Source organism: Phasianus colchicus, unplaced genomic scaffold, assembly GCF_987193195.1.
Source record: "Phasianus colchicus unplaced genomic scaffold, bPhaCol1.hap1.1 HAP1_SCAFFOLD_56, whole genome shotgun sequence".
Lineage (NCBI taxonomy): Eukaryota > Metazoa > Chordata > Aves > Galliformes > Phasianidae > Phasianus > Phasianus colchicus.
In genome coordinates this window covers 297666-309993 of record NW_028325233.1, presented here as the reverse complement: position 1 = coordinate 309993, position 12328 = coordinate 297666, and the positions used below count along the sequence as shown (strand labels likewise).

The 12328-nt window shown below is 57.7% G+C and overlaps 1 long non-coding RNA gene across 3 annotated transcripts; it reads right to left on the bottom strand.

The window, feature by feature from the left end:
* Positions 1-468: 468 nt before the first annotated feature.
* LOC149911836 (uncharacterized) lies at positions 469-6387 on the bottom strand. 3 transcript variants are annotated; one of them, XR_016462839.1, is made up of 3 exons: positions 4473-6387; positions 4021-4178; positions 469-1045 (listed from the first exon to the last, which is right to left on the bottom strand). It is a non-coding gene; the product is annotated as an uncharacterized LOC149911836 (long non-coding RNA). The 3 variants fall into 3 exon arrangements; XR_016462838.1 differs by lacking the exon at positions 469-1045 and adding an exon at positions 1196-3710; XR_016462840.1 differs by lacking the exon at positions 469-1045 and adding an exon at positions 1196-1860.
* Positions 6388-12328: the final 5941 nt, after the last annotated feature.

Genomic DNA, 12328 nt, shown 5'->3' with positions numbered 1-12328 from the left:
CTCACCAACGCTCTCTGATTCTGCAGGAGGCTGCTCCTGGCAGTGTCCATCAGGGGTGATGTCAGATACAGTCCTTTTTTCCTGCTGCACTACTGCAGATGACTCAGTAGCAGTGTCATTTGAAAGATCAGGAGCTGCAGCCCCTAACAATGCTTTTACTTGACCCGCCGAGGAACACACAGGGTGTGTGATACCCCGAACAGGCACGTCAAACTCTGAAGCCAAATTAGTTGTTGTACCGGCCAGTGCCTGCATAGCTGCAGCGGCTGCCTGTTGCGCGGCTCGCATAGCTTTCAAAGAGTTAATAACAGACCTCCACAAGGGGTCAAGGGGCCGCAATAGTTTTTCTTCCTTTCCACCATTAATGACTGATTCCCACATGCAGTCCCCAATATCACACCATTTGTCGACGCTGAATATCAGTGCCACTTCTGACAGATGTCCCTTCTTCCGAGCCCAGTGCACCAGGGTCTCGGCCATGCCTTTAGGAGATGACTGCTCCCCTCTCTTAGAGAGAATATTTAACGGCAGTTTCTCCGCAGCTTCCCACTCCATCGTGGATACAGAGGGTGGGTCGCGACCCCGCTTCCAGCTAACCGCAGCACTTACGTTGGCGCCTAACCCAGCTACCGCAACACGGTGCCAACCTCTGTTGCGACCGTCCTGCCGTTGTCCACTTCCCCGAATCGTCCCACGAAGGGTCCCTGTTCGGGCGCCAAATGTGGGGAAGTCTCAGGACTCTCAGGACGCGCTAGAGACATAACAGCACACCAATGTGGTTAAAGGCTATTAGTCTGCTTTATTGTTAAGCACTACTCTATTTATACATGTTAACAGAGCATTCTGCAAAACACTCCTCAACCGTTCACACAGGTGCTTAGCCAATCAGAGCTGTGAGATGTTCTTTCTTCTGGTGTCCTTGGTTCTCATGCCGCTTATCTTGCTCCGCAGCTGCTGCTCCGTGCAGTTTTTTCTTACATTCCCACACGCAGACGCTTCGGGGGGGACGTCAGACGGGGGTTGACTCACCCTTCCTAGCAGCAGCCTGGAGAAGGGAGAGGTGAGCCGAGGAACGCATCTCTCGCACCGCTCCAGGCACTCGTGCTCACTTACTGGTTCCTTGCTGTGCCACTACAGCAAGGAATAAGAGCTGCAAGCCACAGTAACTCAGCAGTTGGGGTGGAGAATATTATAACTTCTTGGAACCAGTGAATATCTCCTCCTATACTAAGGGTAATATCAGAATAATCTACGCCTCCTTCCTTAGAATCAATCGTAATATCCTCTCCTATTCTTGCATATGTGTAACTTGTCTCTGTAAATATCCTTAAACTGTCCTTTTACGGTGTGCATGTTAGGAGAGGTTACTCCCTCAGTACCCAGCGGGTGTGTGCAGTGCTGTAACTCAAAATATACCTGCTTTATAACCACTTTGTGGTTATGGAGTTTGATTTTCCACAAGTCATCCTGTTCAGGCCATGATCTGTGTTCTTCCACACATATGGAAGTTCTGTTTAGCCTTGAGTGAGACAGAAGTGAGAACACTTGGAAGAATCTGGTGAACCATGTCCCAGACTAGACTAGGGTGGGCTTCTTTGTTAGCTTCCTTATTTTTTTGTTTGTTTGTTTGTTTGTTTGTTTTTTTATTATTTTTGTTTTTCTTCTCAAGAGCAGAGTCAGAAGAGGATGTGTTAACCTCCTCTGCCATAGCGATACTAGCCCTTTTGTTACAAAACCATTGCTTTCTAGAAGACTTTGATGTGAGCGGAGGAAATAATTTTGCTCATGCGTGCAGCTGGGTTACCAGCACAAAGGAAAGAGATGCGGCTGTGATCACGGCAAAGTTCAGAGGAACATCCCCTGCAGAAAGATGTGTAGAGTTTAAACATTGCCAAGTGAAACTTGGAGCCCACTTTTGCCCCACAGAAAATGCAATAGAAAAGGAAGCAGTCTTCTCCGGACACAAACCCCCGGTTACCCCGAGGGCGGTTCCTTCTGGGTGACCTTAAAGTCAGTAGATCTACATAAGTGAACAGCAGAGCTGGCCCTCGTACACAGAGAGCTTAACCATGCTCATGCCTTGCAGAGAAGACCGAATTGAGAAAGCAGGATAGGAAGTTGTTAGCAGTAGAAGTCACTCGCTCAGTGAGGAGAAACGTGCCATGAGTGCCATGGGCAGCGCTCAGTGAGGAAGTGAGCCAGCTGCAGGGAGATGCTGCCCTCGAGAGCAGGGCAGCCGGAGATTGCCTCCAGCTGGGACCTGCTCACGGGTGAGAGGAGTTAAAGGAGCGCCAGGACAGCAACGTGGGGATGTGCGACCCCAAGGATGTGCGAATGTCCCCAGCAAAGGCAGCAAAGGGACGGAGCAGAGAGCGACGCTTCATTAGCGTGACAAAACACAGCCCCCATCCTCCCCTCTCTCCCACGGCTGCAGATGTGCCACGAGAACGAGCTGTGAAACTGCCCACGGCCTGGCAGCCGGCTCGGGGCGTGCTCGCTGTGGGAATTGCTGCCCGGCACCTGAGGCTGTGCCGAAGCGGCCAGAGCCTGGCTGGAAGCCATCCGGGCAGCACCGCGGCGGCAGGAGGTGCAGCAAGGCCGTCCTGCGGCCAGCTCCGGGCTGCGGGCACTCGGCATCCCCTGCTCTCCCAGGAGCGACTCCCAGGAGCCCGGTTGCCTGCACCAGAGGTGGGAGCAGCCTGCTCCGCACCCAAGGTAGGAGCCCTTCGTGCCTCGTGCAGAGGAGCGCACGCTTCCTGCCCCCTGCCAGCAGCGGCGGGAGGGCAGCGGGGAGCGGCACCGGGCGGGGCGGAACCGGCGCTGCTGTAGCCCAGGCGGGAGCCCGGTCCCGGCTCCAGCTCCTGCCCAGCACGGCAGGTTTGCTGGGCCAGACGGGCTGCAACGAGGGGAGCAGCGGTTCCCAGGCGTGTTGCAGCCCGGCTTGGGCTCCGAGAGGCACAGGAAGGGGTTGGAGCTGGGACAGTGAGGAAGTGAGCAGAGGAGCTCAGCGTGCTCTGCTGCCCGGTTGGCTCTGTGTAACGCAGCCCAGCCGGGAGTGCGTTTCTCCCTCTGGGCCACGGCAGACACGAGATGATCCCGCTCCACAGCTCTGCACGCATGGATTGATGGCAGCTTTCAACTCCTCCTTTGGAGTGTCTGAATGGGAAGCCTCCAACGGGGGAATTTCCACTCCCCTCTCTCTCCCCGGCAGCCCGCAGTTTCCCTTCGGGGACCCAGCAGGCAACATCTGCCTCTAGCGGCCCTTCCAGCGTTCCCTTCTGTGCGCTTAGCGCCGGGCTGACGGCTCACCTGGGGTCGTGCAAACCCCTCCCGAGGCTTTTCTTCAGGCTGTCCCGGCAGCTGCAGGTGCCTTTAGCGCACACCAGCTCCGGCACTGGGCTGTGTAATAGACGCTGAAAAGCCGACAGCCTGCGGGCTGACTGGAGCACACGTTGTGAACGCGGCCGAGCAGCACGTCAGTAAAGCGCAGCCCGGGCTGCCCGGTGCAAAGGGCGCACGCTGCTGAGAACGCCCCCTGGAAGTGAGCGCAGGGTGCGTGCTGAGCTGGATGGGGAGCAGCGCCCCCTGGTGGGGGACGAGGGAAATGCAGCCGCCGAGGCATTCTTGGTGCAACGAGGGACCGGGGCTTGTTCAGCTTGGAGAAGAGAAGGCTCCGGGAGACCTCCCAGGCCTTGAAGGAAACGTTTAAACTGGAGGGGGAACAGATGTTTACGAGGGTGGATAATGACAGGATAATGGAGAATGGTTTTAAATTGAGACAGGGGAGATTTAGTTTAGATATCAGGGGGAAGTTTTGCATTCAGACGGTGGTGAGGCATTTTAAAAGGTAGCCCATAGAGGACGTGGATGCCCCATCCTTTGGGGCATTCGAGGCCAGGCTGGATGTGGCTCAGGGCAGCCTGGTCTGGTGGACGGTGTCCCTGCACATAGCAGGGGGTTGAAACTAGATGGTCACTGTGGTCCTTTTCAACCCAGGCTATTCTATGATTCTTTGATTACCTTTAGATCTTCGATGTAACGCATGGCCTTAGAGAAGCTCATGGATTTCCAAACTAACTTTGCGTCTCTTACAGAAGATCTGTGTCAGCAAGGTGTCTTGATATCAAGCTAAGAAGGAAGCTGTGTGCCCAGTGTCATTCAGGCAGTGTGGTTTCTCCCTGGGAAGGGACACAAAGGGGAGCTGTTGAACAGGCACTGTGTCAGAACCTCTGCTTTCCCCCCCATCCCCCACTCTCTGCCCCTAGACTTCCTTTACTATAGAAGCTCCCCACAACTCCCTAGTTTCCCCATTCCACCCCTCTCTCCATCACCAGATCCTCTTTCCACCCCACAGCAGTCCCACTCACTCACACCTTCCCCCCCTAGATTCCACACAACCCCCCTTTCCAGCCCAAAAAAGTCCCACTGACCCCTTTCTCACCCCACCCACACCCTCCTTTATCCCCTCTTACCCCCCCTTGGAATCATGCAGAAGGATCTGCATGAGACATCCTAGAAAGGTTTGGGGGCTCCAGGGGGCTCTTCTGGACTCAACCAGAAGAGTCTGGAGATATCCCAGAGGGACCTTGGGGTGTCCAGGGAGTCCCCAGGTTGGTCCTGTGGCACCATGGAAGGATCTGGAAGTTCCCACTATGGGCCCAAGAGCTCTGAGGAGTCCCTGGGCTGATCTGGAAATGTCCAAGTAGGGTTTTGGTAGGGCCCAGGGAGTTCTCATGTGGGTCTGAGTGGTCCTGGAGTCATCCAGAAGGGTCTGGGGATGTCCCAGAGGAGTCCTGGGGTGTCCAGTGGGTGCTCATGCGAATCTGGGGGGTCTGGCCATCCATCTCATCATCTGCTGTAACATGATCACAGCACTTTCATCAGTGGTTTGGACTCACAGCAACAAGACGCACTTTGTCAACTGTGTCACCAAGGAATCATAAGAATTGGAATCGTTGGGACTGGTTAATATGGACTGCTGTTTGTACTCTACAGAACCCATCCTTGCTCAGTGTATTAATTTTAGTTTAGCTACTTTTAGGATTGTTTTAGAACCGTGCTTCTTTTTCTCTTAATAGAGAAGGGGGAGATGTGGGATAAAGTCATTATCTTGATAATTGTTGCTGCTCAACATCGACCTCTGGCGAGGGGACAGTCGGACGGACCGAACGACCAGCGTTCCTATGCCGAAAGCCAATTTATTGCTGCGTAACAAGCACTTATATACCGTGACACGCGACCGCCCAGGAAACCCACGAACCCACCCAGGAAACCCATGAACCAATCCCCACTCTCCTTGTACCACCCCTTGTTCCACCCTCAACCCCACCTATTACCCTACACTAATGAGTAAAAAAGCTTAGCAGTAACTTGAGCCAGATGTAAACACACACGAGGCTCCTGCTTCCTACATGTAAGTTGCTGTTTCACGGGTATAAAAGGTTGTAAGCATCTTCAGTAAAGGTCCTTCATCCTTCCTTCTGCACCAGCAAGGGAGTCTGAGCCTCTCTCTCCGCACCAGCAAGGGAGCTCGAAGCCCTCTTGCCAACAAAGAGGAGAGGAGAGAAGAGAAGGAGAGAAAAAATTGAGCAGAACAAAGGAAAAAGGGAAGAGAGGAGCTTGTAAGGGGGAAGAAGAGTGATGAACGAGTGCCACTCACGCTGCTATTCTGCGTCCCTCCCCAGGACTCCCACAGCTTCCTCTTCCCAGCCCCGCTCAGCTCCTCGCGGGCTGCAGACGCTGCTGAGGCTCTCGCACTCCACGGCCGTCATCTTCTTCTCGTGCTGCCGGACCGCTCTCTGCAGGGCTGCGCTGAGTTCCTGCCGCTGCAGCCAGAACCGCAGCTCCCGTGCTGACGGATGGAGGAGCTTCGTGCCGGCACCCACAGCACGTGGTCCCCGGGCTGCCGGTGGCACGGCAGGATGCTCCCCTCCCTGCCTCCCATCGCCCCTCAGCTACGGCACCCTCCTATAATCTGCCTAAGGATTCCAAGACCCTGCAGAGGGCTCCGGTCAGGCCGATCGACGGCTGATGCCAACGGCACGAGGTTCAACACCACCACACTCCGGGTCCCGCACGTTGGTCACAACGACCCCAGGCATCGCTGCGGGCTTGGGGCAGAGCGGCCGGAAGGCCGCGTGGAGGAAAAGGATCCGGAGCTGCGGGCCGACGCTCGGCTGAACGCGAGCCAGCAGCGCGCCTTGTGCAGGCGGCCGAGAAGCCGGCCGAGCAGCAGCAGCCGCTGATCGCCCCGCGCTCAGCCCCGCCCCGCACAGCGCCGGCCTCGGGCCGGCACCGCGACCGCCGCCTGCAGCGGGACGCCAAGGTGCCCCGGAGCCGCTCGTCTCCAGCGGGTTCCCCACGCCACCGCAGGGCCGCGCCGCCCGCCCGGACGCCCCGCTCCCCCACCTGCCGGCGGCCGCCAGCCCGCGCTCGCCGCTCTCCAGCAAGGCCCGCGCGGAGCGGGGCGGGGCGGGGCGGGGCGGGGCGGGGCGGGGCGGGCCCGGCCTCGCTGAGGCCCCCCACGTCCCCGCCCTCCTCCCGCAGCCGCAGCCGAGGCCCCGGAAGCGGAGCGGGCGCACGACGGCAGGCATCGCCGAGGGCAGCGGGGCCGGGGCCACGGGGACGCGCGCGGTGATGTCGCAATGACGGCGCGCCCGCGGACAGAAAGGACCCCGCGCGGAGCGCCCGCCCCGTTCGGCGCACCGACCAATGGCAGAGCGGAGGAGGCGGGGCCGAACGCGGGCTCTCCGCCAATGGCGGCTGCGGACGCGGGGCCGCCGCCATGGTGATGCCGATGGCGCCGGCGGGATGGAGGAGCCGCGGCGCTCCGCCGCCCCGCCGCCGCCCTCGGGGACGCCGCGCGGTCGGGGGAAGGCGGCGCGGGGGCACCGCCGCCGGCCCCGTCCGTCCCCCGTCAGAATCCGGCTGTTCTCGGAGGGGGAACCGAGCCGTCCTCGGTCGTTGTGGCGAGGCGCTGCCGGGCTGCGAGAAGCGGCGGCTGACCGCGAGAGGCGGGACCCGTCCGGTGTCCGGGAGCGGCTCCTGGCTGAGCCGGGCAGCCCCGGAAGAGAGGGAGCGATCGCGCGGATCGAGGCGCGTTCGAGCCCGGCACGGAGTCTGGCCAGCGCCTTCGCTTCTCGCTCGGCTCCAGTCATCGGCAGCGCTGTGCTGAGCTGCTGCCCCGCAGCTGCAGTCTCCAAGCGCCGTTTTCCATCTGATGCCGTGGCGACGGTGCGCCCTCCCTCATTGCAGCGCGTGAAGCCATCCTCGTGACGACAGCGCATGCGTGATGGCGTCGCCATGGCGAAGGCGCCTCAGCGCGCCTGCGCCGCTCCGTCGCTGTGGCGCCGCGCCGTCCCCGCTGGGTGACGTCATCAGCCCCGCGACTGAGGAGGAGGCGGAAGTGGGGCGGGGCACCCCGGGGCTCCGAGCGCCGCCTCAGCTTCTACAGGTGGGTGTTCCGGGGGGGGCCACGGGGTTAAGGGGGCTGGGGGCCACGTGCCGCTCTGCGTTGGCCCCGTGGGGTCTCTGTGGCGCTCGGGGCTTCCGCTCGGCGGGGGCAGCTGCCCTGTGTCTCCCCGCCTCCCCCACCCCGTGTATTTCACTGCTCTCCTCCCCTCCCCCTGCCACTGGTCGCCCACAACCTCCCCCGTCTCTCTGTGTGACCCCCGGGGTTGCGCCTCCCCTCCCCTTTTTCCCCCTTTCAGTTCCTCCATTCTGATCACTGTAGTCCTCTTCCACCCCTCCTGTCTGTGCCTCCCCCGTTCTGACCCCCGGGGTCCACCTGTCTGCCCCCTCCCCCTCCCGATCCCTCATTGCCACGTGAGCTCAGGTGCATCACCAACTGCCCCAGCACTTTACCATCACCCAGACCCGCAGTCACTGCGGAGCCCCGTTTGCAATGAGGATCTGGAGAACCTCTCCCAGCCATGGGCAAGTTGCACAGCAATGCATCCATCCCACGGTGAGGCGTCCAGAGCCGCTGCAAGCAGCTCCAGTCTTTCTCGCACGGAATAAACCAACGTACGGAGCGGTGCGGGGGGACAGCCGCTGCCCTCTTTCTCCTCGTGGCTTTCTCCCCGCAGCCTGGCCAGGGCTCAAGGGGAACGAAAGGAGTCGTGCTGTCAATCCTGCTGTAGCACAGGCCTCTTTAGCAAGACTGTCTGCCCAGCCCCTCTGCGTCGGGCTTCATCGGGTAACGAACACAGCAGCAAAGCCGCCCTCGGCTCCTCGGGGAGGGCCCACCGTCCTCGTGGAAACGCAGCGTGACAGCACGCGGGTTCCAGCAGCACCGGCGCTGTGACTTCCTCTGCCCACCCTGGAGCCGCAGCCCGCGAGCTTTCCCGGCCTCGCACACTGAGCAGCCGAACCTGCCATGCTGCACGCGGTCCCTCCGGGCAGAGGCCCGCCAGCTCTGAGCCTCACCCGGCCGCCGCTTCAGCCGTGGGGAACGGCGGCACGCAGGCTGAGCCGGCCGCCATCGGCACGGGGCGACGGCGAAGACCCGGCCTCTCATTGGTCAGCGCTGGCACCGCCCCGCCACTGGCCTCCCTCTCATTGGTCAGCGCCGGCGCCGCCGGCTCTCTTCTCGCTCCCCTTCCCTTCAGCTCCCTTGCGGCGTCTCTCCCCTGCCCCGTTCCCGTCCCCTGCCGTTACCTTGCAGCATCTCCCACCAGTTTCCTTCCCTTCCCCTCCCTTGCGGCGTTTCCCCCCAGTCCCCTTCCCTTCCCGCATCTCCCTCTGGTCTCCTTCCCTTCCCTTGCATCATCACCCCGGTTTCCTTCCCTTCTCTTCCCTTGCGGCATCTCATACCGGTCCCCTTCCCTTTCGTTCCAGCGTTTCCCCCTGGTCCCCTTCCCTTGTAATGTCTCACCCTGGTTTCCTTCTCTTCCCTTCCCATGTGGCAAATTCTCCCAGTCCCAATCCCATTCCCTTCTCTTCCCTTACACAATTTCCCCTGTCCCCCTCCCTTCCTATATGGCATTTCCCCACAGTTGCCTTCCCATGCCTTCCCTTCCCTTATGTCATCTCTCCCATTTCCATCCTTTCCCTTCCCTTCCCATGGGGTGTCTCCTCCTGGTCTCCTTTCTCTTCCATTACCTTGTGGCATCTCCCACCAGTTTCTTTCCCTTCCCTTCCCTTCCCTTCCCTTCCCTTCCCTTCCCTTCCCTTCCCTTCCCTTCCCTTCCCTTCCCTTCCCTTCCCTTCCCTTCCCTTCCCTTCCCTTCCCTTCCCTTCCCTTCCCTTCCCTTCCCTTCCCTTCCCTTCCCGTTGCCCCTTGTGCAAGTCATGGAATCGTGCACCATTAAGTTTCATTATTACCATCAGAACACGCTGGATGTGAGAGTCACCTTTTTTGCCCCATTAGTAGGCCATGACAGAATTGGATCTCCTCTGAAAGGACTCTGGGTTCCCACTGCTGCTGTGTGTGTGTCCCTGCATGGTCCCTGCTGGATCACAGAACCCACAGGGTAGGAGGAGAGAAGCTTCAGACGAGACAAGGGGCATCGAGGTCAGCTCCTGGACATCAAATCACGTGCCTCAGAGCGTATTCCTCCAGCATCTCTGGATGCTGCCTGCTGACTGAGAGAACCACCAGGGAGTGTGTCATCAGTGACAAAAAATACAAAATGAATGTCTTCTGGTATTGCTGGAATACAAAAAAAGCCAGAAGGGGCAAGACAAGAAGCGAGACGAGGTAAGGGGAGGCCAGAAGAGGATGGCAAAAGAGGTGAGGTGAGATGAGGGGATGCCAGAAGGAGAATCCAAAAGAGGTGAGACAAAAGGCTAGGGGAGACAAAGGGGGATGAGAAGGGGATGGGAGAAGGGGGTGCCAGAATGGGACACCAGAAGGGGGTCAATAAGAAGTGAGATGAGATGACACCAGATAGGGATTCCAGAAGGGGACACCAGATAGGGCAAGATGAAAGGTGAGATGTGATGAGGGGAGGGCAGAAGGGGGCGCCAGAAGGGGCGAAACAAAAGGCAAGACAAGACAGGAGGTGAGGCGAGATGAGGGGACTCGAGAAGAGGAGTTGGCAGCAAGGCTAACCACCATGAGCCCAGGTCCTTTTTTCAGCCGTAGTTAATTAACTCTTGAATAACTTCCCAAATGCCCCTAGGCTTGGCAGAGTCCCCTGGCACAGTCTGAGCCTGGTTTGCAGCCAGCTCATACTTCGGCCCCAGGGCATGGGAAGGAGCCGTGGATCAGGAGACAGGCACTGAGTGCTGGGAACCCAATGGCACCGAGCCCCAAGCCACCAAATCAAGCATCTGGTACTTGCCTTCTGTCTTCCAGGACCACCTGGAGATGGTCCCTATATCAAGGATTTGTCCAAGTAGGTATGCCAGAGTCCTCTTAAGTCCTGTGAGGCACCAAGGTGAGAGACCGATCCCTTGGGGCCCTAGGAACATGACATCTGGGGACACTGAGAAGTGAGAGGCCAATGGGGACATGGACAGTGGGGACATCATGGTGATACGGGGACATCGTGGTGACATGAGGACAGGGGGACACATAGAAGCAGGTGGGTGACAGGGACATCAGAATACAGGGCAACAAAGACACGCATCCCTGGCAGTGTCCACTCAGCGCCCTTGTTGCCAAGCAGGAGATCAGGAGTGAATAAAAATCTGGCAGTGGCAGCTGGGTTTCCTTGTCATTTACTGCTGCAAAACCCAAAGACCATGACTTTTAGATCTTTGAAATCTCAGAATCGTGGGGTCTTAGACTCATAGAATGAACAAATAATGGAACCACAGAATCACAGAATCACAGTATCGTAGAACTATAAAGTCAAGGAGTCACTTGGGTGTGACAAGACCCCTACAGTCTCATCAGGAGACACGTCATGTATTTTCTGCTCATAACCAACATCAGGAGTCACCACGTTACATCCAGAAATCTGCATCGTGAATCTGAAACGGCAGTAGTGCTGCCTCTGTCCATGAGGACAATTTGTCCTTAGGACACGCAGTCAGGCAATCAAAAATTTGTGTTGGGGTTTGGAGTCACTGGGCTGTGTGCCTGAGTTTCAGCAGAACAAAAGGTGTCCTACTGGTTTTGTTCCCGTGATGGTCCAGCCTCCTGTCATGGCTTCAAAGAAAGTGACTCTTGTTTTATCCAGATGAAAAGAAATAATAAAACACTGATAAATGGCTCAGAACTGTAAATGGCTCAACGGTTCCTCAAGGAAAAGCGGTGTGCTAATTTTGAGTGTTATGTCTGGCAGAATGGATAGCTGGTCACGGCCTTGTGGGACGTTTCCCATCGATAAGAGAGCTGCTGTGCTCTGAAAAGATCACTTGAATGTCTGCTTTGGAAATTGCCCAGAGAGCAGTCAGCTGGAAGAGTTTTCTTTGGGCTGCTTCTGCTCTGCAGCGTTTGTCAGGGAGCTTATCAGTGCTGTGTGTTTTGCTGTATTTAAATACAGACTGACATCACACTTAGGTGAGGTGAAGACTGTTTTTAAGATAAAGGCATGTGGTAGTGAGGGTCTGGCGCCCGGAAGATATCGCGTTGTACGGGAAGACAGGGTCCCCCTCCCGATAGCCAATAGCGTTCAGTGCCCAGGTTATATAAGGCTGTTTTTCCTGCCAATAAACACCATTTGCCGTCCACCACATTGGTGTCAGCGAGCCGATGGACCGAGCGACCTGGGATTGGTCGCCGTGCCGTTCCCGAACCAGGTCGCCACGCCTACGATAGGCAACAAGGCAAAGCAGGTGGGTGATACTTGGTAGTAACTTCACATTAAAGGTTCCACTCAGGAAAACCCTCTTTGCTGGTTTGATGATATCTAAAAAGGAATCCTAAGTTCTTTGTGACTGTACAATGCTGAAACGTAAAGTGTGATGGGGTCCGAGGTTCTCAGGCTGCTCAGCCAGCAGCTGAGCATGGAATCATGGCTTCTTTTAACTTGGAAAAGACCTCTCAGGTCATCCAACCATTAACTCAGTGCTGCCAATTCCACCGCTAAACCCACAACCTGTGACATGTCACCATATCTGCATCATGTCACCCTGCTGGGCCCCGGGCTTGTGGTGCTGGGGAGTAGGTGCAGGGACAATGGCATGGCACATCCTTGGTTGGGCTTGATGTTCTTAGAGGTCTTCTCCAACTTCAGTTCTTCTGGGATTCTAGGACAATAGGACTCTGGGATTCGGGCATGATATTAGGATTCCCCCCTTTGGGGCTCGGTGCCATTGGGTTCCCAGCACTTAGTGCCCTTCCCCTGATCCCTGGCTCCTTCCCATGCCCTGGAGCCAAGGTAGGGGCTGGCTGCATGCCAGGCTCAGCCTGTGCCAGGGGACTCTGCCAAGCCCA